The sequence below is a fragment of the Bos grunniens genome, chromosome 20 (assembly GCF_055505025.1).
Source record: "Bos grunniens cultivar Pamir isolate PY7600 chromosome 20, Bosgru_T2T1.0, whole genome shotgun sequence".
In the NCBI taxonomy this organism is placed as follows: Eukaryota; Metazoa; Chordata; class Mammalia; order Artiodactyla; family Bovidae; genus Bos; species Bos grunniens.
This window is the reverse complement of record NC_141184.1, coordinates 73,883,197-73,908,328: the sequence shown is the minus strand read 5'-3', so window position 1 is coordinate 73,908,328 and position 25,132 is coordinate 73,883,197. Positions and strand designations below refer to the sequence as shown.

At 56.4% G+C, this 25,132-nt stretch overlaps 7 pseudogenes; all 7 read left to right on the top strand.

Moving 5' to 3' along the window:
• The first annotated feature begins 3,007 nt into the window (after window positions 1–3,007).
• LOC147350898 (5S ribosomal RNA) lies at window positions 3,008–3,127 on the top strand (annotated as a pseudogene).
• Window positions 3,128–6,554: 3,427 nt separating this feature from the next.
• LOC147350897 (5S ribosomal RNA) lies at window positions 6,555–6,674 on the top strand (annotated as a pseudogene).
• Window positions 6,675–10,098: 3,424 nt separating this feature from the next.
• LOC147350896 (5S ribosomal RNA) lies at window positions 10,099–10,218 on the top strand (annotated as a pseudogene).
• Window positions 10,219–13,646: 3,428 nt separating this feature from the next.
• LOC147350895 (5S ribosomal RNA) lies at window positions 13,647–13,766 on the top strand (annotated as a pseudogene).
• Window positions 13,767–17,190: 3,424 nt separating this feature from the next.
• LOC147350894 (5S ribosomal RNA) lies at window positions 17,191–17,310 on the top strand (annotated as a pseudogene).
• Window positions 17,311–20,738: 3,428 nt separating this feature from the next.
• LOC147350893 (5S ribosomal RNA) lies at window positions 20,739–20,858 on the top strand (annotated as a pseudogene).
• Window positions 20,859–24,265: 3,407 nt separating this feature from the next.
• LOC147350892 (5S ribosomal RNA) lies at window positions 24,266–24,385 on the top strand (annotated as a pseudogene).
• The last annotated feature ends 747 nt before the right edge of the window (window positions 24,386–25,132 follow it).

The following is a 25,132-nucleotide window of genomic DNA, read 5'->3' as shown; positions in this document are numbered from 1 at the left end:
AGGCTACTTCCACTTTTAGTTCCTTCGGGAACCTCCATATTCTTTTCCATACCGGCTCTACCCACGCCCATTCCTACTCACCGTGGAGGAGAGTTCCCTTTGCTCCACATCTTCTCCAGCATCGGTTATTGACAGACATCGCAGTGAGGCCCAGCCGGACTCATGTGAAGTGGTCCCTCCTTGGAGTTTGGAGTTGAGCCTCTCCAATCATTAGTGACGTGGAGCAAGATGACCTTTTGGAAATGCAGATGCAATGCTGTCACCTCCCTGCTCCAACGGCTCTCGTATTTTCCCAGCATATTGAAGATACGACCACTTCCCTTCAGGCTTGCTCCTCACGTTCTTCTCTGATGTCTTTTGCCTGGAATGCATTCTGCACTCTTTGGCTTCCATCCCATAGGGCATTTTTCGTTTCTGGAATGTCCTAAGTGTCCCTGGTCACATAGCCTTCCAAGATGCTATTTTCCCTGCCTGAAATTCTTCCTGCATCTCAACCCTGGTTTACCTAGGTTCAACCTATGGACCTCAACGAAATGGTGCCTCTGGAAAGCCTTCCCTGACACCCAGGTTTTGTGGTGAGGGAAGAGGCCCCTCTATAGGTTCTCAAAGGATCTGCCTGTGATGTATCATTAGAGTCGTCTCAGTGAAAGCAGGAACTCTGTGTCTTCTTCTCTCCGCCTTCTATTCCCTGAAACTTATTACATGCCTCCTAGCTCATCGTAGGTGCTCAGTATTTACTTAGTGTGTGAAAGACAGAAAAGCTCTTGGAAGCCTCAAGGGGTCACTTGGCTCGGCACTTTTGATCTCTTTGTATATTTGGCGATTCAATTCTTTCCTTTCCTGGGTTGATGGGTACACTATATTCGAGGCACAACCTAAGGCATGAAGACATATCCATACATAGAGGGTCTTGCTTTCAAGGAACTCGTACAGCAGATTTCTACAAGTTAGGGCTTTTCAAATGCTCTAGAAGCATGTGAACGTTCAGTAGGCTCCATTTTCATTTCAAAGAAAGATCGTTTGACTTCCATAGCAAAGGTGGAGACCTTCCAACGTTGAGTCCAATACGTATACCTTGACCATTTCAGGCAAGTCTTGTGGTTCCTTCTGGAGGTGTGTGGCTCTTGCAGAAATGTGAAGATCTTCCATCGTCCTCAGACTTTGGTGTCATTTGCAATCATCCAGAAAGCTTCCAGGTCTAGGTTCCAGACCACCAGCACACACAGTCAGTAGCCAACGGAGTGGATTCCAGGAATACGCATTGTTCACCGGCATTACCGTTGATATTGGTGCTGCACACTCAATGCAGTGGGCAGGGCCTGGATTGTCCACTGGGTCTCATGTGGAGTGGAAAGAAGGGCTCCCCCCCTCCCCCCCCCACACACACACACCACCCACCCCCACTGTTGACAGCCTTGTGACGAGAAACGGTCCCCGAAACAAGAATCAGACAAACCAGAGAAGCCCAGATGATAGTCCTTGAGATGAAGGAACTAAGCAGCTGGTTGCGATGGCACCAAGGGGAAAGGTTGCTCTTTGTGTCTGCCCCTCTACTCCTTTCTTCCTGGACGCCTTAGGGTTTTGTCATGGAGATTTGAAATAAAGTGCACAAAAGTCATATGTGTTGAATCAAGATTTTGCATTTAACCATCTCTCAAAAAGGAAGAGAGCTTCACCTGCACGTGTTTCTTTCAAAACCGTCAATTGCTTTTCAATTCTGGGGTTTCTCTCTTGCCTTGTTCAGTTAGCCTTAACAGTAAAAATCCACGAAAACTACATAAAGATTCAAAGATACCAACAAAGGACAGCTTCTGTTTTTGAAATCATCTTTGCATTTAGTAGAACACGAGCTCTATTCTTTGTATTTTGCCTAGGGAATTAGCAATGTCCTGGTTCAGATGGCAAGGCATCCGCGCGCAGGAGACTGGGGTTTGATCCCTGGGTCGGGAAGATCCCGCCGGAGAAGGAAATGGCAACCCACTCCCAGTATCCTCGCCTGGGAAATGCCACGGACAGAGGAGCCTGATGGGCCGCAGTCCATGGGTTGTATTAAAGTTGGGCTCAACCCAGCAACTACGAACACAAGTATTTCCAAAGACCACACTCAAGTGTGTGTGTGTGTGTGTGTGTGTATCTCCTCTTGCCGTCTTGGAGTCTGTCTCGGAATCTTCATGTATTTCTGCCTCTGTATCTCCTGACAGCCAGCCGCCGGCCCGTTCGTCTGGCCCCGGCCTCTCCCAGGCGCTCTGGCTCTGGCTGAGGAGCTTGCGCAGGCCAGCTGTCTCCCTTGGCGTGGGTGCGTGCGAGTGTCTGTGTGTCTGTCTGTGTGCCTGCCTGTGGCTCGTCTGCTCTCTCAGGAAGGTCGAGGGCTTGGCGTGGGGGCAAAGGGGGGGCCTCGGTAGTGCGAAGGGGAGGGGCCGAGGCGCTCCAGTCGACCGCGCCTCCCTGGCTTCTGGTGGGTTTGGGCACCGGACAGGTGCCGGGCAAGTTGGGCGCTCAAGTTTCGCTGCGTCTAGGCCCGCAGGAGGTTCAGAGGCCCCTGGGCCGCGGGGGTTGGGAGGCGGCGGGCGCCGAAGACCGACACCTCCGGGGCCGCGCGGGCCTGAGCAGCGAATGGGATCGGGGGGAGGCCCGGCTCAGAGAGCGCGGCCGGGTCTGGAGTGGCCGCGGGTGGGAGGGCGCCGAGATTTCCGCACCCCTCAGCCCAGCCCCCAGGCCCTGCGCGCACGCACGCACGCACGCCCTCCCGGTCAATGGGGGGTCCTGGAAGCCCCTCGGGCCCCCGGGCCCGGCCAGGTGCTTGCTGGTCTGGTGTTGGCGGTGTTCGGGGGGTGGGGGCGGGGGGGGGCGGGCCGGCGTCAGCAGGCTGGAGTCCGGTCGCGGGTCGTGTGGCTCAAGTACAGCATGCCCCGCGACGAGAGGTGCGGCCCGTTGGCCCGACCGGCAGGGCAGAGCGAAAGGGAGGCGAAGCGCAAGGCTCTTAGGGCGCCCCGAGCCAACGGCCACCGTCTCAGGCCGTATCAGCCTGAAGGCGCCCGATCTCGTCTGATCTCGGAAGCTAAGCAGGGTCGGGCCTGGTTAGTATCTTGGATGGGAGACCACCTGGGAATCCCGGGTGCTCGAGGCTTTTTGCCTACCAGAAGAGGTCCTTTAGCCCCCGCCGCGCGTCCCGATTCTTGGATCCCCCCCGCAGCCCCAGCCCCTCCCGGGCCGCGGGGAGCGGGTGGCCGGGGCCCCGACTCCCGCTGCAGACCTGGGTTGCCTCCGCGCGGCCCGCGAGCCCCTCCGCATTCGCATTCGGCTTCCAGGACACCCGACGACCGGCAGTCCCGTCTCCACCTGGGGCTCCTTTGGCTTGCCTCAGGCATTCCCGGGGCTTGCACCGACTCCAGCCAGAGCCCCGGCCCCCGCCCCACCCCCTGCCTCGAGGCGATCGCGCATGCGCATGTGCGCGCGCACGCACAGATAGATGTGCCCAAACGGGGCATCTATCTTGTTCACTTATACCGTGGGTGGATCTATGCCTGGGAGTCGGACTGCTGGACCATAGGCTACTTCCACTTTTAGTTCCTTCGGGAACCTCCATATTCTTTTCCATACCGGCTCTACCCACGCCCATTCCTACTCACCGTGGAGGAGAGTTCCCTTTGCTCCACATCTTCTCCAGCATCGGTTATTGACAGACATCGCAGTGAGGCCCAGCCGGACTCATGTGAAGTGGTCCCTCCTTGGAGTTTGGAGTTGAGCCTCTCCAATCATTAGTGACGTGGAGCAAGATGACCTTTTGGAAATGCAGATGCAATGCTGTCACCTCCCTGCTCCAACGGCTCTCGTATTTTCCCAGCATATTGAAGATACGACCACTTCCCTTCAGGCTTGCTCCTCACGTTCTTCTCTGATGTCTTTTGCCTGGAATGCCCTCTGCACTCTTTGGCTTCCATCCCATAGGGCATTTTTCGTTTCTGGAATGTCCTAAGTGTCCCTGGTCACATAGCCTTCCAAGATGCTATTTTCCCTGCCTGAAATTCTTCCTGCATCTCAACCCTGGTTTACCTAGGTTCAACCTATGGACCTCAACGAAATGGTGCCTCTGGAAAGCCTTCCCTGACACCCAGGTTTTGTGGTGAGGGAAGAGGCCCCTCTATAGGTTCTCAAAGGATCTGCCTGTGATGTATCATTAGAGTCGTCTCAGTGAAAGCAGGAACTCTGTGTCTTCTTCTCTCCGCCTTCTATTCCCTGAAACTTATTACATGCCTCCTAGCTCATCGTAGGTGCTCAGTATTTACTTAGTGTGTGAAAGACAGAAAAGCTCTTGGAAGCCTCAAGGGGTCACTTGGCTCGGCACTTTTGATCTCTTTGTATATTTGGCGATTCAATTCTTTCCTTTCCTGGGTTGATGGGTACACTATATTCGAGGCACAACCTAAGGCATGAAGACATATCCATACATAGAGGGTCTTGCTTTCAAGGAACTCGTACAGCAGATTTCTACAAGTTAGGGCTTTTCAAATGCTCTAGAAGCATGTGAACGTTCAGTAGGCTCCATTTTCATTTCAAAGAAAGATCGTTTGACTTCCATAGCAAAGGTGGAGACCTTCCAACGTTGAGTCCAATACGTATACCTTGACCATTTCAGGCAAGTCTTGTGGTTCCTTCTGGAGGTGTGTGGCTCTTGCAGAAATGTGAAGATCTTCCATCGTCCTCAGACTTTGGTGTCATTTGCAATCATCCAGAAAGCTTCCAGGTCTAGGTTCCAGACCACCAGCACACACAGTCAGTACCCAACGGAGTGGATTCCAGGAATACGCATTGTTCACCGGCATTACCGTTGATATTGGTGCTGCACACTCAATGCAGTGGGCAGGGCCTGGATTGTCCACTGGGTCTCATGTGGAGTGGAAAGAAGGGCTCCCCCCCTCCCCCCCCCCACACACACACCACCCACCCCCACTGTTGACAGCCTTGTGACGAGAAACGGTCCCCGAAACAAGAATCAGACAAACCAGAGAAGCCCAGATGATAGTCCTTGAGATGAAGGAACTAAGCAGCTGGTTGCGATGGCACCAAGGGGAAAGGTTGCTCTTTGTGTCTGCCCCTCTACTCCTTTCTTCCTGGACGCCTTAGGGTTTTGTCATGGAGATTTGAAATAAAGTGCACAAAAGTCATATGTGTTGAATCAAGATTTTGCATTTAACCATCTCTCAAAAAGGAAGAGAGCTTCACCTGCACGTGTTTCTTTCAAAACCGTCAATTGCTTTTCAATTCTGGGGTTTCTCTCTTGCCTTGTTCAGTTAGCCTTAACAGTAAAAATCCACGAAAACTACATAAAGATTCAAAGATACCAACAAAGGACAGCTTCTGTTTTTGAAATCATCTTTGCATTTAGTAGAACACGAGCTCTATTCTTTGTATTTTGCCTAGGGAATTAGCAATGTCCTGGTTCAGATGGCAAGGCATCCGCGCGCAGGAGACTGGGGTTTGATCCCTGGGTCGGGAAGATCCCGCCGGAGAAGGAAATGGCAACCCACTCCCAGTATCCTCGCCTGGGAAATGCCACGGACAGAGGAGCCTGATGGGCCGCAGTCCATGGGTTGTATTAAAGTTGGGCTCAACCCAGCAACTACGAACACAAGTATTTCCAAAGACCACACTCAAGTGTGTGTGTGTGTGTGTGTGTGTATCTCCTCTTGCCGTCTTGGAGTCTGTCTCGGAATCTTCATGTATTTCTGCCTCTGTATCTCCTGACAGCCAGCCGCCGGCCCGTTCGTCTGGCCCCGGCCTCTCCCAGGCGCTCTGGCTCTGGCTGAGGAGCTTGCGCAGGCCAGCTGTCTCCCTTGGCGTGGGTGCGTGCGAGTGTCTGTGTGTCTGTCTGTGTGCCTGCCTGTGGCTCGTCTGCTCTCTCAGGAAGGTCGAGGGCTTGGCGTGGGGGCAAAGGGGGGGCCTCGGTAGTGCGAAGGGGAGGGGCCGAGGCGCTCCAGTCGACCGCGCCTCCCTGGCTTCTGGTGGGTTTGGGCACCGGACAGGTGCCGGGCAAGTTGGGCGCTCAAGTTTCGCTGCGTCTAGGCCCGCAGGAGGTTCAGAGGCCCCTGGGCCGCGGGGGTTGGGAGGCGGCGGGCGCCGAAGACCGACACCTCCGGGGCCGCGCGGGCCTGAGCAGCGAATGGGATCGGGGGGAGGCCCGGCTCAGAGAGCGCGGCCGGGTCTGGAGTGGCCGCGGGTGGGAGGGCGCCGAGACTTCCGCACCCCTCAGCCCAGCCCCCAGGCCCTGCGCGCACGCACGCACGCACGCCCTCCCGGTCAATGGGGGGTCCTGGAAGCCCCTCGGGCCCCCGGGCCCGGCCAGGTGCTTGCTGGTCTGGTGTTGGCGGTGTTCGGGGGGTGGGGGCGGGGGGGGGCGGGCCGGCGTCAGCAGGCTGGAGTCCGGTCGCGGGTCGTGTGGCTCAAGTACAGCATGCCCCGCGACGAGAGGTGCGGCCCGTTGGCCCGACCGGCAGGGCAGAGCGAAAGGGAGGCGAAGCGCAAGGCTCTTAGGGCGCCCCGAGCCAACGGCCACCGTCTCAGGCCGTATCAGCCTGAAGGCGCCCGATCTCGTCTGATCTCGGAAGCTAAGCAGGGTCGGGCCTGGTTAGTATCTTGGATGGGAGACCACCTGGGAATCCCGGGTGCTCGAGGCTTTTTGCCTACCAGAAGAGGTCCTTTAGCCCCCGCCGCGCGTCCCGATTCTTGGATCCCCCCCGCAGCCCCAGCCCCTCCCGGGCCGCGGGGAGCGGGTGGCCGGGGCCCCGACTCCCGCTGCAGACCTGGGTTGCCTCCGCGCGGCCCGCGAGCCCCTCCGCATTCGCATTCGGCTTCCAGGACACCCGACGACCGGCAGTCCCGTCTCCACCTGGGGCTCCTTTGGCTTGCCTCAGGCATTCCCGGGGCTTGCACCGACTCCAGCCAGAGCCCCGGCCCCCGCCCCACCCCCTGCCTCGAGGCGATCGCGCATGCGCATGTGCGCGCGCACGCACAGATAGATGTGCCCAAACGGGGCATCTATCTTGTTCACTTATACCGTGGGTGGATCTATGCCTGGGAGTCGGACTGCTGGACCATAGGCTACTTCCACTTTTAGTTCCTTCGGGAACCTCCATATTCTTTTCCATACCGGCTCTACCCACGCCCATTCCTACTCACCGTGGAGGAGAGTTCCCTTTGCTCCACATCTTCTCCAGCATCGGTTATTGACAGACATCGCAGTGAGGCCCAGCCGGACTCATGTGAAGTGGTCCCTCCTTGGAGTTTGGAGTTGAGCCTCTCCAATCATTAGTGACGTGGAGCAAGATGACCTTTTGGAAATGCAGATGCAATGCTGTCACCTCCCTGCTCCAACGGCTCTCGTATTTTCCCAGCATATTGAAGATACGACCACTTCCCTTCAGGCTTGCTCCTCACGTTCTTCTCTGATGTCTTTTGCCTGGAATGCCCTCTGCACTCTTTGGCTTCCATCCCATAGGGCATTTTTCGTTTCTGGAATGTCCTAAGTGTCCCTGGTCACATAGCCTTCCAAGATGCTATTTTCCCTGCCTGAAATTCTTCCTGCATCTCAACCCTGGTTTACCTAGGTTCAACCTATGGACCTCAACGAAATGGTGCCTCTGGAAAGCCTTCCCTGACACCCAGGTTTTGTGGTGAGGGAAGAGGCCCCTCTATAGGTTCTCAAAGGATCTGCCTGTGATGTATCATTAGAGTCGTCTCAGTGAAAGCAGGAACTCTGTGTCTTCTTCTCTCCGCCTTCTATTCCCTGAAACTTATTACATGCCTCCTAGCTCATCGTAGGTGCTCAGTATTTACTTAGTGTGTGAAAGACAGAAAAGCTCTTGGAAGCCTCAAGGGGTCACTTGGCTCGGCACTTTTGATCTCTTTGTATATTTGGCGATTCAATTCTTTCCTTTCCTGGGTTGATGGGTACACTATATTCGAGGCACAACCTAAGGCATGAAGACATATCCATACATAGAGGGTCTTGCTTTCAAGGAACTCGTACAGCAGATTTCTACAAGTTAGGGCTTTTCAAATGCTCTAGAAGCATGTGAACGTTCAGTAGGCTCCATTTTCATTTCAAAGAAAGATCGTTTGACTTCCATAGCAAAGGTGGAGACCTTCCAACGTTGAGTCCAATACGTATACCTTGACCATTTCAGGCAAGTCTTGTGGTTCCTTCTGGAGGTGTGTGGCTCTTGCAGAAATGTGAAGATCTTCCATCGTCCTCAGACTTTGGTGTCATTTGCAATCATCCAGAAAGCTTCCAGGTCTAGGTTCCAGACCACCAGCACACACAGTCAGTAGCCAACGGAGTGGATTCCAGGAATACGCATTGTTCACCGGCATTACCGTTGATATTGTTGCTGCACACTCAATGCAGTGGGCAGGGCCTGGATTGTCCACTGGGTCTCATGTGGAGTGGAAAGAAGGGCTCCCCCCCTCCCCCCCACACACACACACCACCCACCCCCACTGTTGACAGCCTTGTGACGAGAAACGGTCCCCGAAACAAGAATCAGACAAACCAGAGAAGCCCAGATGATAGTCCTTGAGATGAAGGAACTAAGCAGCTGGTTGTGATGGCACCAAGGGGAAAGGTTGCTCTTTGTGTCTGCCCCTCTACTCCTTTCTTCCTGGACGCCTTAGGGTTTTGTCATGGAGATTTGAAATAAAGTGCACAAAAGTCATATGTGTTGAATCAAGATTTTGCATTTAACCATCTCTCAAAAAGGAAGAGAGCTTCACCTGCACATGTTTCTTTCAAAACCGTCAATTGCTTTTCAATTCTGGGGTTTCTCTCTTGCCTTGTTCAGTTAGCCTTAACAGTAAAAATCCACGAAAACTACATAAAGATTCAAAGATACCAACAAAGGACAGCTTCTGTTTCTGAAATCATCTTTCCATTTAGTAGAACACGAGCTCTATTCTTTGTATTTTGCCTAGGGAATTAGCAATGTCCTGGTTCAGATGGCAAGGCATCCGCGCGCAGGAGACTGGGGTTTGATCCCTGGGTCGGGAAGATCCCGCCGGAGAAGGAAATGGCAACCCACTCCCAGTATCCTCGCCTGGGAAATGCCACGGACAGAGGAGCCTGATGGGCCGCAGTCCATGGGTTGTATTAGAGTTGGGCTCAACCCAGCAACTACGAACACAAGTATTTCCAAAGACCACACTCAAGTGTGTGTGTGTGTGTGTGTGTATCTCCTCTTGCCGTCTTGGAGTCTGTCTCGGAATCTTCATGTATTTCTGCCTCTGTATCTCCTGACAGCCAGCCGCCGGCCCGTTCGTCTGGCCCCGGCCTCTCCCAGGCGCTCTGGCTCTGGCTGAGGAGCTTGCGCAGGCCAGCTGTCTCCCTTGGCGTGGGTGCGTGCGGGTGTCTGTGTGTCTGTCTGTGTGCCTGCCTGTGGCTCGTCTGCTCTCTCAGAAAGGTCGAGGGCTTGGCGTGGGGGCAAAGGGGGGGCCTTGGTATTGCGAAGGGGAGGGGCTGAGGCGCTCCGGTCGACCGCGCCTCCCTGGCTTCTGGTGGGTTTGGGCACCGGACAGGTGCCGGGCAAGTTGGGCGCTCAAGTTTCGCTGCGTCTAGGCCCGCAGGAGGTTCAGAGGCCCCTGGGCCGCGGGGGTTGGGAGGCGACGGGCGCCGAAGACCGACACCTCCGGGGCCGCGCGGGCCTGAGCAGCGAATGGGATCGGGGGGAGGCCCGGCTCAGAGAGCGCGGCCGGGTCTGGAGTGGCCGCGGGTGGGAGGGCGCCGAGACTTCCGCACCCCTCAGCCCAGCCCCCAGGCCCTGCGCGCACGCACGCACGCACGCCCTCCCGGTCAATGGGGGGTCCTGGAAGCCCCTCGGGCCCCCGGGCCCGGCCAGGTGCTTGCTGGTCTGGTGTTGGCGGTGTTCGGGGGGTGGGGGCGGGGGGGGGCGGGCCGGCGTCAGCAGGCTGGAGTCCGGTCGCGGGTCGTGTGGCTCAAGTACAGCATGCCCCGCGACGAGAGGTGCGGCCCGTTGGCCCGACCGGCAGGGCAGAGCGAAAGGGAGGCGAAGCGCAAGGCTCTTAGGGCGCCCCGAGCCAACGGCCACCGTCTCAGGCCGTATCAGCCTGAAGGCGCCCGATCTCGTCTGATCTCGGAAGCTAAGCAGGGTCGGGCCTGGTTAGTATCTTGGATGGGAGACCACCTGGGAATCCCGGGTGCTCGAGGCTTTTTGCCTACCAGAAGAGGTCCTTTAGCCCCCGCCGCGCGTCCCGATTCTTGGATCCCCCCCGCAGCCCCAGCCCCTCCCGGGCCGCGGGGAGCGGGTGGCCGGGGCCCCGACTCCCGCTGCAGACCTGGGTTGCCTCCGCGCGGCCCGCGAGCCCCTCCGCATTCGCATTCGGCTTCCAGGACACCCGACGACCGGCAGTCCCGTCTCCACCTGGGGCTCCTTTGGCTTGCCTCAGGCATTCCCGGGGCTTGCACCGACTCCAGCCAGAGCCCCGGCCCCCGCCCCACCCCCTGCCTCGAGGCGATCGCGCATGCGCATGTGCGCGCGCACGCACAGATAGATGTGCCCAAACGGGGCATCTATCTTGTTCACTTATACCGTGGGTGGATCTATGCCTGGGAGTCGGACTGCTGGACCATAGGCTACTTCCACTTTTAGTTCCTTCGGGAACCTCCATATTCTTTTCCATACCGGCTCTACCCACGCCCATTCCTACTCACCGTGGAGGAGAGTTCCCTTTGCTCCACATCTTCTCCAGCATCGGTTATTGACAGACATCGCAGTGAGGCCCAGCCGGACTCATGTGAAGTGGTCCCTCCTTGGAGTTTGGAGTTGAGCCTCTCCAATCATTAGTGACGTGGAGCAAGATGACCTTTTGGAAATGCAGATGCAATGCTGTCACCTCCCTGCTCCAACGGCTCTCGTATTTTCCCAGCATATTGAAGATACGACCACTTCCCTTCAGGCTTGCTCCTCACGTTCTTCTCTGATGTCTTTTGCCTGGAATGCCCTCTGCACTCTTTGGCTTCCATCCCATAGGGCATTTTTCGTTTCTGGAATGTCCTAAGTGTCCCTGGTCACATAGCCTTCCAAGATGCTATTTTCCCTGCCTGAAATTCTTCCTGCATCTCAACCCTGGTTTACCTAGGTTCAACCTATGGACCTCAACGAAATGGTGCCTCTGGAAAGCCTTCCCTGACACCCAGGTTTTGTGGTGAGGGAAGAGGCCCCTCTATAGGTTCTCAAAGGATCTGCCTGTGATGTATCATTAGAGTCGTCTCAGTGAAAGCAGGAACTCTGTGTCTTCTTCTCTCCGCCTTCTATTCCCTGAAACTTATTACATGCCTCCTAGCTCATCGTAGGTGCTCAGTATTTACTTAGTGTGTGAAAGACAGAAAAGCTCTTGGAAGCCTCAAGGGGTCACTTGGCTCGGCACTTTTGATCTCTTTGTATATTTGGCGATTCAATTCTTTCCTTTCCTGGGTTGATGGGTACACTATATTCGAGGCACAACCTAAGGCATGAAGACATATCCATACATAGAGGGTCTTGCTTTCAAGGAACTCGTACAGCAGATTTCTACAAGTTAGGGCTTTTCAAATGCTCTAGAAGCATGTGAACGTTCAGTAGGCTCCATTTTCATTTCAAAGAAAGATCGTTTGACTTCCATAGCAAAGGTGGAGACCTTCCAACGTTGAGTCCAATACGTATACCTTGACCATTTCAGGCAAGTCTTGTGGTTCCTTCTGGAGGTGTGTGGCTCTTGCAGAAATGTGAAGATCTTCCATCGTCCTCAGACTTTGGTGTCATTTGCAATCATCCAGAAAGCTTCCAGGTCTAGGTTCCAGACCACCAGCACACACAGTCAGTACCCAACGGAGTGGATTCCAGGAATACGCATTGTTCACCGGCATTACCGTTGATATTGGTGCTGCACACTCAATGCAGTGGGCAGGGCCTGGATTGTCCACTGGGTCTCATGTGGAGTGGAAAGAAGGGCTCCCCCCCTCCCCCCCCCCCACACACACACCACCCACCCCCACTGTTGACAGCCTTGTGACGAGAAACGGTCCCCGAAACAAGAATCAGACAAACCAGAGAAGCCCAGATGATAGTCCTTGAGATGAAGGAACTAAGCAGCTGGTTGCGATGGCACCAAGGGGAAAGGTTGCTCTTTGTGTCTGCCCCTCTACTCCTTTCTTCCTGGACGCCTTAGGGTTTTGTCATGGAGATTTGAAATAAAGTGCACAAAAGTCATATGTGTTGAATCAAGATTTTGCATTTAACCATCTCTCAAAAAGGAAGAGAGCTTCACCTGCACGTGTTTCTTTCAAAACCGTCAATTGCTTTTCAATTCTGGGGTTTCTCTCTTGCCTTGTTCAGTTAGCCTTAACAGTAAAAATCCACGAAAACTACATAAAGATTCAAAGATACCAACAAAGGACAGCTTCTGTTTTTGAAATCATCTTTGCATTTAGTAGAACACGAGCTCTATTCTTTGTATTTTGCCTAGGGAATTAGCAATGTCCTGGTTCAGATGGCAAGGCATCCGCGCGCAGGAGACTGGGGTTTGATCCCTGGGTCGGGAAGATCCCGCCGGAGAAGGAAATGGCAACCCACTCCCAGTATCCTCGCCTGGGAAATGCCACGGACAGAGGAGCCTGATGGGCCGCAGTCCATGGGTTGTATTAAAGTTGGGCTCAACCCAGCAACTACGAACACAAGTATTTCCAAAGACCACACTCAAGTGTGTGTGTGTGTGTGTGTGTGTATCTCCTCTTGCCGTCTTGGAGTCTGTCTCGGAATCTTCATGTATTTCTGCCTCTGTATCTCCTGACAGCCAGCCGCCGGCCCGTTCGTCTGGCCCCGGCCTCTCCCAGGCGCTCTGGCTCTGGCTGAGGAGCTTGCGCAGGCCAGCTGTCTCCCTTGGCGTGGGTGCGTGCGAGTGTCTGTGTGTCTGTCTGTGTGCCTGCCTGTGGCTCGTCTGCTCTCTCAGGAAGGTCGAGGGCTTGGCGTGGGGGCAAAGGGGGGGCCTCGGTAGTGCGAAGGGGAGGGGCCGAGGCGCTCCAGTCGACCGCGCCTCCCTGGCTTCTGGTGGGTTTGGGCACCGGACAGGTGCCGGGCAAGTTGGGCGCTCAAGTTTCGCTGCGTCTAGGCCCGCAGGAGGTTCAGAGGCCCCTGGGCCGCGGGGGTTGGGAGGCGGCGGGCGCCGAAGACCGACACCTCCGGGGCCGCGCGGGCCTGAGCAGCGAATGGGATCGGGGGGAGGCCCGGCTCAGAGAGCGCGGCCGGGTCTGGAGTGGCCGCGGGTGGGAGGGCGCCGAGACTTCCGCACCCCTCAGCCCAGCCCCCAGGCCCTGCGCGCACGCACGCACGCACGCCCTCCCGGTCAATGGGGGGTCCTGGAAGCCCCTCGGGCCCCCGGGCCCGGCCAGGTGCTTGCTGGTCTGGTGTTGGCGGTGTTCGGGGGGTGGGGGCGGGGGGGGGCGGGCCGGCGTCAGCAGGCTGGAGTCCGGTCGCGGGTCGTGTGGCTCAAGTACAGCATGCCCCGCGACGAGAGGTGCGGCCCGTTGGCCCGACCGGCAGGGCAGAGCGAAAGGGAGGCGAAGCGCAAGGCTCTTAGGGCGCCCCGAGCCAACGGCCACCGTCTCAGGCCGTATCAGCCTGAAGGCGCCCGATCTCGTCTGATCTCGGAAGCTAAGCAGGGTCGGGCCTGGTTAGTATCTTGGATGGGAGACCACCTGGGAATCCCGGGTGCTCGAGGCTTTTTGCCTACCAGAAGAGGTCCTTTAGCCCCCGCCGCGCGTCCCGATTCTTGGATCCCCCCCGCAGCCCCAGCCCCTCCCGGGCCGCGGGGAGCGGGTGGCCGGGGCCCCGACTCCCGCTGCAGACCTGGGTTGCCTCCGCGCGGCCCGCGAGCCCCTCCGCATTCGCATTCGGCTTCCAGGACACCCGACGACCGGCAGTCCCGTCTCCACCTGGGGCTCCTTTGGCTTGCCTCAGGCATTCCCGGGGCTTGCACCGACTCCAGCCAGAGCCCCGGCCCCCGCCCCACCCCCTGCCTCGAGGCGATCGCGCATGCGCATGTGCGCGCGCACGCACAGATAGATGTGCCCAAACGGGGCATCTATCTTGTTCACTTATACCGTGGGTGGATCTATGCCTGGGAGTCGGACTGCTGGACCATAGGCTACTTCCACTTTTAGTTCCTTCGGGAACCTCCATATTCTTTTCCATACCGGCTCTACCCACGCCCATTCCTACTCACCGTGGAGGAGAGTTCCCTTTGCTCCACATCTTCTCCAGCATCGGTTATTGACAGACATCGCAGTGAGGCCCAGCCGGACTCATGTGAAGTGGTCCCTCCTTGGAGTTTGGAGTTGAGCCTCTCCAATCATTAGTGACGTGGAGCAAGATGACCTTTTGGAAATGCAGATGCAATGCTGTCACCTCCCTGCTCCAACGGCTCTCGTATTTTCCCAGCATATTGAAGATACGACCACTTCCCTTCAGGCTTGCTCCTCACGTTCTTCTCTGATGTCTTTTGCCTGGAATGCCCTCTGCACTCTTTGGCTTCCATCCCATAGGGCATTTTTCGTTTCTGGAATGTCCTAAGTGTCCCTGGTCACATAGCCTTCCAAGATGCTATTTTCCCTGCCTGAAATTCTTCCTGCATCTCAACCCTGGTTTACCTAGGTTCAACCTATGGACCTCAACGAAATGGTGCCTCTGGAAAGCCTTCCCTGACACCCAGGTTTTGTGGTGAGGGAAGAGGCCCCTCTATAGGTTCTCAAAGGATCTGCCTGTGATGTATCATTAGAGTCGTCTCAGTGAAAGCAGGAACTCTGTGTCTTCTTCTCTCCGCCTTCTATTCCCTGAAACTTATTACATGCCTCCTAGCTCATCGTAGGTGCTCAGTATTTACTTAGTGTGTGAAAGACAGAAAAGCTCTTGGAAGCCTCAAGGGGTCACTTGGCTCGGCACTTTTGATCTCTTTGTATATTTGGCGATTCAATTCTTTCCTTTCCTGGGTTGATGGGTACACTATATTCGAGGCACAACCTAAGGCATGAAGACATATCCATACATAGAGGGTCTTGCTTTCAAGGAACTCGTACAGCAGATTTCTACAAGTTAGGGCTTTTCAAATGCTCTAGAAGCATGTGAACGTTCAGTAGGCTCCATTTTCATTTCAAAGAAAGATCGTTTGACTTCCATAGCAAAGGTGGAGACCTTCCAACGTTGAGTCCAATACGTATACCTTGACCATTTCAGGCAAGTCTTGTGGTTCCTTCTGGAGGTGTGTGGCTCTTGCAGAAATGTGAAGATCTTCCATCGTCCTCAGACTTTGGTGTCATTTGCAATCATCCAGAAAGCTTCCAGGTCTAGGTTCCAGACCACCAGCACACACAGTCAGTAGCCAACGGAGTGGATTCCAGGAATACGCATTGTTCACCGGCATTACCGTTGATATTGTTGCTGCACACTCAATGCAGTGGGCAGGGCCTGGATTGTCCACTGGGTCTCATGTGGAGTGGAAAGAAGGGCTCCCCCCCTCCCCCCCACACACACACACCACCCACCCCCACTGTTGACAGCCTTGTGACGAGAAACGGTCCCCGAAACAAGAATCAGACAAACCAGAGAAGCCCAGATGATAGTCCTTGAGATGAAGGAACTAAGCAGCTGGTTGTGATGGCACCAAGGGGAAAGGTTGCTCTTTGTGTCTGCCCCTCTACTCCTTTCTTCCTGGACGCCTTAGGGTTTTGTCATGGAGATTTGAAATAAAGTGCACAAAAGTCATATGTGTTGAATCAAGATTTTGCATTTAACCATCTCTCAAAAAGGAAGAGAGCTTCACCTGCACATGTTTCTTTCAAAACCGTCAATTGCTTTTCAATTCTGGGGTTTCTCTCTTGCCTTGTTCAGTTAGCCTTAACAGTAAAAATCCACGAAAACTACATAAAGATTCAAAGATACCAACAAAGGACAGCTTCTGTTTCTGAAATCATCTTTCCATTTAGTAGAACACGAGCTCTATTCTTTGTATTTTGCCTAGGGAATTAGCAATGTCCTGGTTCAGATGGCAAGGCATCCGCGCGCAGGAGACTGGGGTTTGATCCCTGGGTCGGGAAGATCCCGCCGGAGAAGGAAATGGCAACCCACTCCCAGTATCCTCGCCTGGGAAATGCCACGGACAGAGGAGCCTGATGGGCCGCAGTCCATGGGTTGTATTAGAGTTGGGCTCAACCCAGCAACTACGAACACAAGTATTTCCAAAGACCACACTCAAGTGTGTGTGTGTGTGTGTGTGTATCTCCTCTTGCCGTGTTGGAGTCTGTCTCGGAATCTTCATGTATTTCTGCCTCTGTATCTCCTGACAGCCAGCCGCCGGCCCGTTCGTCTGGCCCCGGCCTCTCCCAGGCGCTCTGGCTCTGGCTGAGGAGCTTGCGCAGGCCAGCTGTCTCCCTTGGCGTGGGTGCGTGCGGGTGTCTGTGTGTCTGTCTGTGTGCCTGCCTGTGGCTCGTCTGCTCTCTCAGAAAGGTCGAGGGCTTGGCGTGGGGGCAAAGGGGGGGCCTTGGTATTGCGAAGGGGAGGGGCTGAGGCGCTCCGGTCGACCGCGCCTCCCTGGCTTCTGGTGGGTTTGGGCACCGGACAGGTGCCGGGCAAGTTGGGCGCTCAAGTTTCGCTGCGTCTAGGCCCGCAGGAGGTTCAGAGGCCCCTGGGCCGCGGGGGTTGGGAGGCGACGGGCGCCGAAGACCGACACCTCCGGGGCCGCGCGGGCCTGAGCAGCGAATGGGATCGGGGGGAGGCCCGGCTCAGAGAGCGCGGCCGGGTCTGGAGTGGCCGCGGGTGGGAGGGCGCCGAGACTTCCGCACCCCTCAGCCCAGCCCCCAGGCCCTGCGCGCACGCACGCACGCACGCCCTCCCGGTCAATGGGGGGTCCTGGAAGCCCCTCGGGCCCCCGGGCCCGGCCAGGTGCTTGCTGGTCTGGTGTTGGCGGTGTTCGGGGGGTGGGGGCGGGGGGGGGCGGGCCGGCGTCAGCAGGCTGGAGTCCGGTCGCGGGTCGTGTGGCTCAAGTACAGCATGCCCCGCGACGAGAGGTGCGGCCCGTTGGCCCGACCGGCAGGGCAGAGCGAAAGGGAGGCGAAGCGCAAGGCTCTTAGGGCGCCCCGAGCCAACGGCCACCGTCTCAGGCCGTATCAGCCTGAAGGCGCCCGATCTCGTCTGATCTCGGAAGCTAAGCAGGGTCGGGCCTGGTTAGTATCTTGGATGGGAGACCACCTGGGAATCCCGGGTGCTCGAGGCTTTTTGCCTACCAGAAGAGGTCCTTTAGCCCCCGCCGCGCGTCCCGATTCTTGGATCCCCCCCGCAGCCCCAGCCCCTCCCGGGCCGCGGGGAGCGGGTGGCCGGGGCCCCGACTCCCGCTGCAGACCTGGGTTGCCTCCGCGCGGCCCGCGAGCCCCTCCGCATTCGCATTCGGCTTCCAGGACACCCGACGACCGGCAGTCCCGTCTCCACCTGGGGCTCCTTTGGCTTGCCTCAGGCATTCCCGGGGCTTGCACCGACTCCAGCCAGAGCCCCGGCCCCCGCCCCACCCCCTGCCTCGAGGCGATCGCGCATGCGCATGTGCGCGCGCACGCACAGATAGATGTGCCCAAACGGGGCATCTATCTTGTTCACTTATACCGTGGGTGGATCTATGCCTGGGAGTCGGACTGCTGGACCATAGGCTACTTCCACTTTTAGTTCCTTCGGGAACCTCCATATTCTTTTCCATACCGGCTCTACCCACGCCCATTCCTACTCACCGTGGAGGAGAGTTCCCTTTGCTCCACATCTTCTCCAGCATCGGTTATTGACAGACATCGCAGTGAGGCCCAGCCGGACTCATGTGAAGTGGTCCCTCCTTGGAGTTTGGAGTTGAGCCTCTCCAATCATTAGTGACGTGGAGCAAGATGACCTTTTGGAAATGCAGATGCAATGCTGTCACCTCCCTGCTCCAACGGCTCTCGTATTTTCCCAGCATATTGAAGATACGACCACTTCCCTTCAGGCTTGCTCCTCACGTTCTTCTCTGATGTCTTTTGCCTGGAATGCCCTCTGCACTCTTTGGCTTCCATCCCATAGGGCATTTTTCGTTTCTGGAATGTCCTAAGTGTCCCTGGTCACATAGCCTTCCAAGATGCTATTTTCCCTGCCTGAAATTCTTCCTGCATCTCAACCCTGGTTTACCTAGGTTCAACCTATGGACCTCAACGAAATGGTGCCTCTGGAAAGCCTTCCCTGACACCCAGGTTTTGTGGTGAGGGAAGAGGCCCCTCTATAGGTTCTCAAAGGATCTGCCTGTGATGTATCATTAGAGTCGTCTCAGTGAAAGCAGGAACTCTGTGTCTTCTTCTCTCCGCCTTCTATTCCCTGAAACTTATTACATGCCTCCTAGCTCATCGTAGGTGCTCAGTATTTACTTAGTGTGTGAAAGACAGAAAAGCTCTTGGAAGCCTCAAGGGGTCACTTGGCTCGGCACTTTTGATCTCTTTGTATATTTGGCGATTCAATTCTTTCCTTTCCTGGGTTGATGGGTACACTATATTCGAGGCACAACCTAAGGCATGAAGACATATCCATACATAGAGGGTCTTGCTTTCAAGGAACTCGTACAGCAGATTTCTACAAGTTAGGGCTTTTCAAATGCTCTAGAAGCATGTGAACGTTCAGTAGGCTCCATTTTCATTTCAAAGAAAGATCGTTTGACTTCCATAGCAAAGGTGGAGACCTTCCAACGTTGAGTCCAATACGTATACCTTGACCATTTCAGGCAAGTCTTGTGGTTCCTTCTGGAGGTGTGTGGCTCTTGCAGAAATGTGAAGATCTTCCATCGTCCTCAGACTTTGGTGTCATTTGCAATCATCCAGAAAGCTTCCAGGTCTAGGTTCCAGACCACCAGCACACACAGTCAGTACCCAACGGAGTGGATTCCAGGAATACGCATTGTTCACCGGCATTACCGTTGATATTGGTGCTGCACACTCAATGCAGTGGGCAGGGCCTGGATTGTCCACTGGGTCTCATGTGGAGTGGAAAGAAGGGCTCCCCCCCTCCCCCCCCCCCACACACACACCACCCACCCCCACTGTTGACAGCCTTGTGACGAGAAACGGTCCCCGAAACAAGAATCAGACAAACCAGAGAAGCCCAGATGATAGTCCTTGAGATGAAGGAACTAAGCAGCTGGTTGCGATGGCACCAAGGGGAAAGGTTGCTCTTTGTGTCTGCCCCTCTACTCCTTTCTTCCTGGACGCCTTAGGGTTTTGTCATGGAGATTTGAAATAAAGTGCACAAAAGTCATATGTGTTGAATCAAGATTTTGCATTTAACCATCTCTCAAAAAGGAAGAGAGCTTCACCTGCACGTGTTTCTTTCAAAACCGTCAATTGCTTTTCAATTCTGGGGTTTCTCTCTTGCCTTGTTCAGTTAGCCTTAACAGTAAAAATCCACGAAAACTACATAAAGATTCAAAGATACCAACAAAGGACAGCTTCTGTTTCTGAAATCATCTTTCCATTTAGTAGAACACGAGCTCTATTCTTTGTATTTTGCCTAGGGAATTAGCAATGTCCTGGTTCAGATGGCAAGGCATCCGCGCGCAGGAGACTGGGGTTTGATCCCTGGGTCGGGAAGATCCCGCCGGAGAAGGAAATGGCAACCCACTCCCAGTATCCTCGCCTGGGAAATGCCACGGACAGAGGAGCCTGATGGGCCGCAGTCCATGGGTTGTATTAAAGTTGGGCTCAACCCAGCAACTACGAACACAAGTATTTCCAAAGACCACACTCAAGTGTGTGTGTGTGTGTGTGTGTGTATCTCCTCTTGCCGTCTTGGAGTCTGTCTCGGAATCTTCATGTATTTCTGCCTCTGTATCTCCTGACAGCCAGCCGCCGGCCCGTTCGTCTGGCCCCGGCCTCTCCCAGGCGCTCTGGCTCTGGCTGAGGAGCTTGCGCAGGCCAGCTGTCTCCCTTGGCGTGGGTGCGTGCGAGTGTCTGTGTGTCTGTCTGTGTGCCTGCCTGTGGCTCGTCTGCTCTCTCAGGAAGGTCGAGGGCTTGGCGTGGGGGCAAAGGGGGGGCCTCGGTAGTGCGAAGGGGAGGGGCCGAGGCGCTCCAGTCGACCGCGCCTCCCTGGCTTCTGGTGGGTTTGGGCACCGGACAGGTGCCGGGCAAGTTGGGCGCTCAAGTTTCGCTGCGTCTAGGCCCGCAGGAGGTTCAGAGGCCCCTGGGCCGCGGGGGTTGGGAGGCGGCGGGCGCCGAAGACCGACACCTCCGGGGCCGCGCGGGCCTGAGCAGCGAATGGGATCGGGGGGAGGCCCGGCTCAGAGAGCGCGGCCGGGTCTGGAGTGGCCGCGGGTGGGAGGGCGCCGAGACTTCCGCACCCCTCAGCCCAGCCCCCAGGCCCTGCGCGCACGCACGCACGCACGCCCTCCCGGTCAATGGGGGGTCCTGGAAGCCCCTCGGGCCCCCGGGCCCGGCCAGGTGCTTGCTGGTCTGGTGTTGGCGGTGTTCGGGGGGTGGGGGCGGGGGGGGGCGGGCCGGCGTCAGCAGGCTGGAGTCCGGTCGCGGGTCGTGTGGCTCAAGTACAGCATGCCCCGCGACGAGAGGTGCGGCCCGTTGGCCCGACCGGCAGGGCAGAGCGAAAGGGAGGCGAAGCGCAAGGCTCTTAGGGCGCCCCGAGCCAACGGCCACCGTCTCAGGCCGTATCAGCCTGAAGGCGCCCGATCTCGTCTGATCTCGGAAGCTAAGCAGGGTCGGGCCTGGTTAGTATCTTGGATGGGAGACCACCTGGGAATCCCGGGTGCTCGAGGCTTTTTGCCTACCAGAAGAGGTCCTTTAGCCCCCGCCGCGCGTCCCGATTCTTGGATCCCCCCCGCAGCCCCAGCCCCTCCCGGGCCGCGGGGAGCGGGTGGCCGGGGCCCCGACTCCCGCTGCAGACCTGGGTTGCCTCCGCGCGGCCCGCGAGCCCCTCCGCATTCGCATTCGGCTTCCAGGACACCCGACGACCGGCAGTCCCGTCTCCACCTGGGGCTCCTTTGGCTTGCCTCAGGCATTCCCGGGGCTTGCACCGACTCCAGCCAGAGCCCCGGCCCCCGCCCCACCCCCTGCCTCGAGGCGATCGCGCATGCGCATGTGCGCGCGCACGCACAGATAGATGTGCCCAAACGGGGCATCTATCTTGTTCACTTATACCGTGGGTGGATCTATGCCTGGGAGTCGGACTGCTGGACCATAGGCTACTTCCACTTTTAGTTCCTTCGGGAACCTCCATATTCTTTTCCATACCGGCTCTACCCACGCCCATTCCTACTCACCGTGGAGGAGAGTTCCCTTTGCTCCACATCTTCTCCAGCATCGGTTATTGACAGACATCGCAGTGAGGCCCAGCCGGACTCATGTGAAGTGGTCCCTCCTTGGAGTTTGGAGTTGAGCCTCTCCAATCATTAGTGACGTGGAGCAAGATGACCTTTTGGAAATGCAGATGCAATGCTGTCACCTCCCTGCTCCAACGGCTCTCGTATTTTCCCAGCATATTGAAGATACGACCACTTCCCTTCAGGCTTGCTCCTCACGTTCTTCTCTGATGTCTTTTGCCTGGAATGCCCTCTGCACTCTTTGGCTTCCATCCCATAGGGCATTTTTCGTTTCTGGAATGTCCTAAGTGTCCCTGGTCACATAGCCTTCCAAGATGCTATTTTCCCTGCCTGAAATTCTTCCTGCATCTCAACCCTGGTTTACCTAGGTTCAACCTATGGACCTCAACGAAATGGTGCCTCTGGAAAGCCTTCCCTGACACCCAGGTTTTGTGGTGAGGGAAGAGGCCCCTCTATAGGTTCTCAAAGGATCTGCCTGTGATGTATCATTAGAGTCGTCTCAGTGAAAGCAGGAACTCTGTGTCTTCTTCTCTCCGCCTTCTATTCCCTGAAACTTATTACATGCCTCCTAGCTCATCGTAGGTGCTCAGTATTTACTTAGTGTGTGAAAGACAGAAAAGCTCTTGGAAGCCTCAAGGGGTCACTTGGCTCGGCACTTTTGATCTCTTTGTATATTTGGCGATTCAATTCTTTCCTTTCCTGGGTTGATGGGTACACTATATTCGAGGCACAACCTAAGGCATGAAGACATATCCATACATAGAGGGTCTTGCTTTCAAGGAACTCGTACAGCAGATTTCTACAAGTTAGGGCTTTTCAAATGCTCTAGAAGCATGTGAACGTTCAGTAGGCTCCATTTTCATTTCAAAGAAAGATCGTTTGACTTCCATAGCAAAGGTGGAGACCTTCCAACGTTGAGTCCAATACGTATACCTTGACCATTTCAGGCAAGTCTTGTGGTTCCTTCTGGAGGTGTGTGGCTCTTGCAGAAATGTGAAGATCTTCCATCGTCCTCAGACTTTGGTGTCATTTGCAATCATCCAGAAAGCTTCCAGGTCTAGGTTCCAGACCACCAGCACACACAGTCAGTAGCCAACGGAGTGGATTCCAGGAATACGCATTGTTCACCGGCATTACCGTTGATATTGTTGCTGCACACTCAATGCAGTGGGCAGGGCCTGGATTGTCCACTGGGTCTCATGTGGAATGGAAAGAAGGGCTCCCACCCCCACACACACACACCACCCACCCCCACTGTTGACAGCCTTGTGACGAGAAACGGTCCCCGAAACAAGAATCAGACAAACCAGAGAAGCCCAGATGATAGTCCTTGAGATGAAGGAACTAAGCAGCTGGTTGTGATGGCACCAAGGGGAAAGGTTGCTCTTTGTGTCTGCCCCTCTACTCCTTTCTTCCTGGTCGCCTTAGGGTTTTGTCATGGAGATTTGAAATAAAGTGCACAAAAGTCATATGTGTTGAATCAAGATTTTGCATTTAACCATCTCTCAAAAAGGAAGAGAGCTTCACCTGCACATGTTTCTTTCAAAACCGTCAATTGCTTTTCAATTCTGGGGTTTCTCTCTTGCCTTGTTCAGTTAGCCTTAACAGTAAAAATCAACGAAAACTACATAAAGATTCAAAGATACCAACAAAGGACAGCTTCTGTTTCTGAAATCATCTTTCCATTTAGTAGAACACGAGCTCTATTCTTTGTATTTTGCCTAGGGAATTAGCAATGTCCTGGTTCAGATGGCAAGGCATCCGCGCGCAGGAGACTGGGGTTTGATCCCTGGGTCGGGAAGATCCCGCCGGAGAAGGAAATGGCAACCCACTCCCAGTATCCTCGCCTGGGAAATGCCACGGACAGAGGAGCCTGATGGGCCGCAGTCCGTGGGTTGTATTAAAGTTGGGCTCAACCCAGCAACTACGAACACAAGTATTTCCAAAGACCACACTCAAGTGTGTGTGTGTGTGTGTGTGTGTGTGTGTGTATCTCCTCTTGCCGTGTTGGAGTCTGTCTCGGAATCTTCATGTATTTCTGCCTCTGTATCTCCTGACAGCCAGCCGCCGGCCCGTTCGTCTGGCCCCGGCCTCTCCCAGGCGCTCTGGCTCTGGCTGAGGAGCTTGCGCAGGCCAGCTGTCTCCCTTGGCGTGGGTGCGTGCGAGTGTCTGTGTGTCTGTCTGTGTGCCTGCCTGTGGCTCGTCTGCTCTCTCAGGAAGGTCGAGGGCTTGGCGTGGGGGCAAAGGGGGGGCCTCGGTAGTGCGAAGGGGAGGGGCTGAGGCGTTCCGGTCGACCGCGCCTCCCTGGTGGGTTTCGGCACCGGACAGGTGCCGGGCAAGTTGGGCGCTCAAGTTTCGCTGCGTCTAGGCCCGCAGGAGGTTCAGAGGCCCCTGGGCCGCGGGGGTTGGGAGGCGGCGGGCGCCGAAGACCGACACCTCCGGGGCCGCGCGGGCCTGAGCAGCGAATGGGATCGGGGGGAGGCCCGGCTCAGCGAGCGCGGCCGGGTCTGGAGTGGCCGCGGGTGGGAGGGCGCCGAGACCTCCGCACCCCTCAGCCCAGCCCCCAGGCCCCGCGCGCACGCACGCACGCACGCCCTCCCGGTCAATGGGGGGTCCTGGAAGCCCCTCGGGCCCCCGGGCCCGGCCAGGCGCTTGCTGGTCTGGTGTTGGCGGTGTTCGGGGGCAGCGGGCCGGTGTCAGCAGGCTGGAGTCCGGTCGCGGGTCGTGTGGCTCAAGTACAGCATGCCCCGCGACGAGAGGTGCGGCCCGTTGGCCCGACCGGCAGGGCAGAGCGAAAGGGAGGCGAAGCGCAAGGCTCTTAGGGCGCCCCGAGCCAACGGCCACCGTCTCAGGCCGTATCAGCCTGAAGGCGCCCGATCTCGTCTGATCTCGGAAGCTAAGCAGGGTCGGGCCTGGTTAGTATCTTGGATGGGAGACCACCTGGGAATCCCGGGTGCTCGAGGCTTTTTGCCTACCAGAAGAGGTCCTTTAGCCCCCGCCGCGCGTCCCGATTCTTGGATCCCCCCCGCAGCCCCAGCCCCTCCCGGGCCGCGGGGAGCGGGTGGCCGGGGCCCCGACTCCCGCTGCAGACCTGGGTTGCCTCCGCGCGGCCCGCGAGCCCCTCCGCATTCGCATTCGGCTTCCAGGACACCCGACGACCGGCAGTCCCGTCTCCACCTGGGGCTCCTTTGGCTTGCCTCAGGCATTCCCGGGGCTTGCACCGACTCCAGCCAGAGCCCCGGCCCCCGCCCCACCCCCTGCCTCGAGGCGATCGCGCATGCGCATGTGCGCGCGCACGCACAGATAGATGTGCCCAAACGGGGCATCTATCTTGTTCACTTATACCGTGGGTGGATCTATGCCTGGGAGTCGGACTGCTGGACCATAGGCTACTTCCACTTTTAGTTCCTTCGGGAACCTCCATATTCTTTTCCATACCGGCTCTACCCACGCCCATTCCTACTCACCGTGGAGGAGAGTTCCCTTTGCTCCACATCTTCTCCAGCATCGGTTATTGACAGACATCGCAGTGAGGCCCAGCCGGACTCATGTGAAGTGGTCCCTCCTTGGAGTTTGGAGTTGAGCCTCTCCAATCATTAGTGACGTGGAGCAAGATGACCTTTTGGAAATGCAGATGCAATGCTGTCACCTCCCTGCTCCAACGGCTCTCGTATTTTCCCAGCATATTGAAGATACGACCACTTCCCTTCAG